This window comes from Sinocyclocheilus grahami, unplaced genomic scaffold (assembly GCF_001515645.1).
Source record: "Sinocyclocheilus grahami isolate Dianchi unplaced genomic scaffold, SAMN03320097.WGS_v1.1 scaffold1013.1, whole genome shotgun sequence".
NCBI classification, from domain to species: domain Eukaryota; kingdom Metazoa; phylum Chordata; class Actinopteri; order Cypriniformes; family Cyprinidae; genus Sinocyclocheilus; species Sinocyclocheilus grahami.
Window position 1 is genome coordinate 341,408 of NW_015506192.1, and position 6,066 is coordinate 347,473.

Here is a 6,066-nt window from a genome sequence, read left to right on the forward strand (position 1 = left end):
CCTGGTATTGATCCAAATTTTTATCTTGTTATGCATCTCATTTTTAACACCAATACATTCAAACTTTTCTTAAAAAACAAGTTTGCAGTTTAATTCACTTCAGTGTCCCATGTGACTAATGCAGGCTAAACAGAACCCCCTGCTAGATGGTCTGTGAAAACAACTTCTTTTAACATGCTAACTGTAGAGTGCTTTGAAGATTAAAAGATGTTTACCGTTAGCTTGTGCTTTGGTTTTGCTCTGGGATTGATAAAGCTCTCATGGTCTGCTAAAACAGGAGGTAACCATGGCTTCTTTGACGATATGTGGGTGTGTGGCTTATCAAAACGTCAAAAATAAGATTCAAACAAGTATAGGCATTCCTGGTAAAATTACAGTGAAAGGGTGCAAGATAAAGGTGGAAAGCAAAGCAGTTCTGTGAAATCAGCTTCAAAGGATGGAATTCTTTAGGATTCTTGTGGGAGGACGAAATGTAAAGCAGCACTTGATGAGATTATGGGGGGAAAGCTATGATTTCCAAATGCCTCGAGTCTCTCTGTGGTACCGATATGAGTATTATAATCCTCAAAACTCAATCCTTCAGATATTCAAGACCAGTCATAATTATAACTCATTAAAATTCAGTATTCAGCTCTGATATGGATTGTGTCAGCTAAAGAGCTTTTGTCAGTTTCAAAAAGGCCAAAGGATTTCCTTTTGAACCCAATCTGTTTTTGAATGGTGTTGAGTTCGGTCTTCTGAATGAATGAAAGGCTGGCAGATTCAATCTCAAAAGCCCTAATCTATTCTGATTTATCATACGTCAGTATCACACAAATTAATAAAGGGGGCACAATAACAATTCAATTGAAAATCTGTATTTTCTCTCACAGATACACAATCCTGCAACCCAGAGACATGAATACTAAATACGCCATTGTTACATCACCATTTCCATAGCGGCAGTTTGAACATTTTTTCTTTTATTCATGGTAATGAAATGGAAGGTTGGATTATCCACTTTCCCTCTAAAGTGCAATTAAACTCATTTATTTTCTTCAAATCAATAAAAGAAAAAAAATCAAGCCCTTATGTGATGTTTTCAAATTTTACATCCAGATAAAGGTACAAAGAGCACAAGCAGCTGTAGGCATATTTTTGACTCTGAAGCTGTCTTTGTATTTTTATTTCTATCGATCTACTTATATCTATGAAAAAAAGGTATGTGATAACAGCCACTAGCACATATATGCTAACTTTCTTTAGATGGTCCCTCGTATTGAATGCATACGATTAAACAGAAGTGAACACTAACAGCCAATGAAACCGTTTCTGTGGTCTCGCTATGGGAATAACTAGCACAAATCGCCAGTGATGCCACTGTCAAAACAAGACATTCCCAAGAGCACGATAATGGCTTTTTTATGATGAATACCTTAAAACCCTATTTACTGGCGTAGACTAGAGGCCAGCTGATTTGAACCTGGCCTTTTCAACATGGTATTGTCAAACATGTTTAGCGACATATAGAGAAGCAGATCACAAGTAGTGATCGACAGATATATCGCCAAGGCCGATATATCGGCCGATATTTGGCATTTTTCAAATATCGGCATCGGCCGATAAACTTTTCTGCTTGGCCAATGTGTTCGAGGCGGGACTTTTATTTTGACACACAGTGCTCACATTCCCCCTCTTGTTTACTGTCGTTGTTAACAGTTCTGTCTAATACGGATAGAAGTCTGTCTAATAATCAGATAGAACGGTTAAACAAAGGAATTAATGTATACAAAAATTATTATAACGATTGCTTTTATATTATTAGTAATAGATATTTAGTAATAGATAATTAGTAATGATAATACTTTCTCGTTTGCCGTCAAGCATTAAGCAAATACGCATTTATATCATTTAAACAAATCTTTGAATGACTAATGAACATTTAATTTCACAAACCTTGCAAATTTAGTCGAATCCAGCTGTGAGATCTTGTGAAGTGTGCATTTTAATCCAGCATGATCGCGTGTTCTGTGTGACGGTCAGTCCGTGCGAATTGAATGCTTTCAACTTTAAACTCGTGATTTCAAATTATGCTGCGCTTTATGCATTTGCCCAGTGTCATATTCATGTCATTTTCTCTGTGTGCTGTATGTAAAATGAGTGTTACCCTGGCTTTATTTGAAAAATATGATTCCCAATGCCCACAAACTTCCCAGATTACTGAGTGCCCTGTTGGTTACAGTGTTTACTTCCTTTTTAATTATATTTTTATTAAATATTTATTTATTTGTGAAAAATACTTTGTCATATAAAGTATAAGCATGTTTATTTTACACATTTATTTTTTAATCCATTGTCAAATGATTTTACGTTTCTTAAATATTAATTAAAAGTTCAAACAAATTATATCGGCTATCGGCCCCCCTGCTTTCCAAGATATCGGCTTCGGCTGTCAAAAAAACAATATTGGTCGACCACTAATCATAAGTCAGGTTTTTAGCTTTAAGAGAGCTGCAGTGATAACAGCCATAGAAAGCATGGATTATAGACAGCAGCTCTACGAACGCAGACTACATGACCTACTTCAGATGTGAAGTCTAAATCGGCGAGTGAATGAGCCACAGGCCACGGATAAAGTATTAAGAAATAGACATTAATCAAATTAATCTGTCTTTTGATCTCTAGCACCAACATAACAACTCCTTTCCCTTTCAACTCTTTATATTGGACCGTTCCTATTTTTCTGTTCTGTAGGAACACTGCCAACTTATCAGACATTATCAGCTAATGAACTGCTAAGCAGTCAGTGTCCGTTTAATATCAGACAAAGCATAGAAATAAATGCACAAAAACAATGATCTCATGGAGGAACTGTGATCCATTCTGCTTGAGTTAGGCCTATATAACAGAAACAAAGAAGCATGTGTTATTATTATTGAGCCTCTCTTTCACTTGCATAATGCAAACACATGCATAAGAAAATGCATGTCCAGAATAAATAATAACACAGTATATTTATCGCTTATGTATATTGTGTATCATGAAGATACACAAAATCTTCCAGAACATCCATCCTCTGACACAGGCCAACAAAGCAGTGATTGACATGTTTAAAAACAAGTCTTGAATATGCTTATGCACCATATTTCAACCCGAATCAAGCCAAATCTTCCTTTGGAACTGAATTTCGAAATTAAAGTTGCTTAAAAAAACATTTTTCTTTTTAAAATACTATTCACATAATGTCATAACAACAACATTCAAGTCAAACATAACTAGAAATCCATCTGTTCTTAACACAAAAGCTGTCACATGGCTTCAGAAGACTTGGAATACAGTGCACAAGTTGTTTAAAATGCTTTTAATTTTGTCCCTTTAATTATGGAAGAGAGCATTGTGAACATTCTTCAAAATATCTTCACAGAAGAAAGTCAGTCATACAGGTTTGGAATGACATGAGGGCGAGTAAATGAAGACAATTTTCATTTATGGACAAACTAAACTGTCAATCTGAAAGAGATACTGGAAAAATAATCAGCCATCCTATAAAAAAAAAAAAAAACACACTCACATTCACATTGTCCCATTCCCAAAACGTCCTGCACGGGAAATGCATTAAGGAGACAGTGATGTCATGCTGCGGATCGATATGATGGAGGTCTTAATGTATTTCAGCTCGAATGGTACACACAGCACTGAAGGGCGTATTTGACTGCAGCTGCAGTGTTCCCTTTATTAACACACACACACACACACTACAGACTGTCTCATGTGTGGGTACACACACACACACTTAGCCAAATATCGTCATGTGTTCAAAACTGGTCGGGGTCATGTGTCTGAGTGCAGTGGCCTGATTGCTTGATGATCTCACCTCCAAGGTCTTCAATAAAAGATAGCACAGAGAATGGCCACTGGGTGTGTGTATCAGCATGTGGATTTGGCGTTTTAATACACCAGTGTATCAAAAATTGCATGTGATCCAAAGCACTTTGTTCTGCCGTCATCATAAAAGACTGTCTATGTCAAGCTCTCGCTCATCCTCTCTTGCTCATCATAACGTCACCTACTTCAAATATTTATTAACATGTTTGTCACGCTAGCTAATAGCCAGTGAACATCTGTGAAAAATATATTGTGTCCGAGTAGAAAGGACAGAAAAAGCAAAGAACAAATTGAAAATGAGACGTTCTGTTTGCTGATCAGGCAGTTTCTTTCTTGGCTTTGTTTCAACACAAAGCAAAAACACAGAACATATTAGTTATTTTCCAAACAAGATCTACTGCCTTTAGGCAACGTAACTCATAAAACATCATAAATGATGACATAGGCATCAACTACTAACAAATAGTGCTACTTACATGGGACACGACTCAGAAGATTTCCAATAGTGATGTTAGCATGCTGCTAAGCTAACATATGCACTAATAAGCATATAAGACAAACCGCGCACTCAAATAATGAGCAAATCACCAACTTTAAATCAGATTAAAACTATTTTAATTAATGTTTTTTAGTATTCAAAGACTGCATTTTGGTCAACTCGTCTACTTGGATGATTTTTTTCAGCTATTCACAATACAGAAACTATATACCTGATTTTGCCAACACACTATCATGGCAATTCGTAACTATAGTATGTTTTGGCAAATCTGTGGATAATTCATATGAATGTGTATGATCTCTTCTTATGATCTGCTTATGCCCACACACTCACATTCACATTGTCCCATTCCCAAAACGTCCTGCACGGGAAATGCATTAAGGAGACAGTGATGTCATGCTGCGGATCGATATGATGGAGGTCTTAATGTATTTCAGCTCGAATGGTACACACAGCACTGAAGGGCGTATTTGACTGCAGCTGCAGTGTTCCCTTTATTAACACACACACACACACACTACAGACTGTCTCATGTGTGGGTACACACACACACACTTAGCCAAATATCGTCATGTGTTCAAAACTGGTCGGGGTCATGTGTCTGAGTGCAGTGGCCTGATTGCTTGATGATCTCACCTCCAAGGTCTTCAATAAAAGATAGCACAGAGAATGGCCACTGGGTGTGTGTATCAGCATGTGGATTTGGCGTTTTAATACACCAGTGTATCAAAAATTGCATGTGATCCAAAGCACTTTGTTCTGCCGTCATCATAAAAGACTGTCTATGTCAAGCTCTCGCTCATCCTCTCTTGCTCATCATAACGTCACCTACTTCAAATATTTATTAACATGTTTGTCACGCTAGCTAATAGCCAGTGAACATCTGTGAAAAATATATTGTGTCCGAGTAGAAAGGACAGAAAAAGCAAAGAACAAATTGAAAATGAGACGTTCTGTTTGCTGATCAGGCAGTTTCTTTCTTGGCTTTGTTTCAACACAAAGCAAAAACACAGAACATATTAGTTATTTTCCAAACAAGATCTACTGCCTTTAGGCAACGTAACTCATAAAACATCATAAATGATGACATAGGCATCAACTACTAACAAATAGTGCTACTTACATGGGACACGACTCAGAAGATTTCCAATAGTGATGTTAGCATGCTGCTAAGCTAACATATGCACTAATAAGCATATAAGACAAACCGCGCACTCAAATAATGAGCAAATCACCAACTTTAAATCAGATTAAAACTATTTTAATTAATGTTTTTTAGTATTCAAAGACTGCATTTTGGTCAACTCGTCTACTTGGATGATTTTTTTCAGCTATTCACAATACAGAAACTATATACCTGATTTTGCCAACACACTATCATGGCAATTCGTAACTATAGTATGTTTTGGCAAATCTGTGGATAATTCATATGAATGTGTATGATCTCTTCTTATGATCTGCTTATGCCCTATGACTGACAGTTAGGTTTAGGGAAATCATACTCCTGTTGAAAAAAACAGCATATGCTAGTTAGGTATGTTTTGACGCTGGGATGCTGGTCCTTTGCTGGTTTATGCTGGTCCTTTTGCTGGATTAAACTGGTTCTTTGCTGGTTTATGTTGGTTCTTTGCTGGTTTAAACTGGTCCTTTTCTGGTTTAAACTGGTCCTTTTGCTGGTTTTGCTGGTCCTTTGCCAGCACATG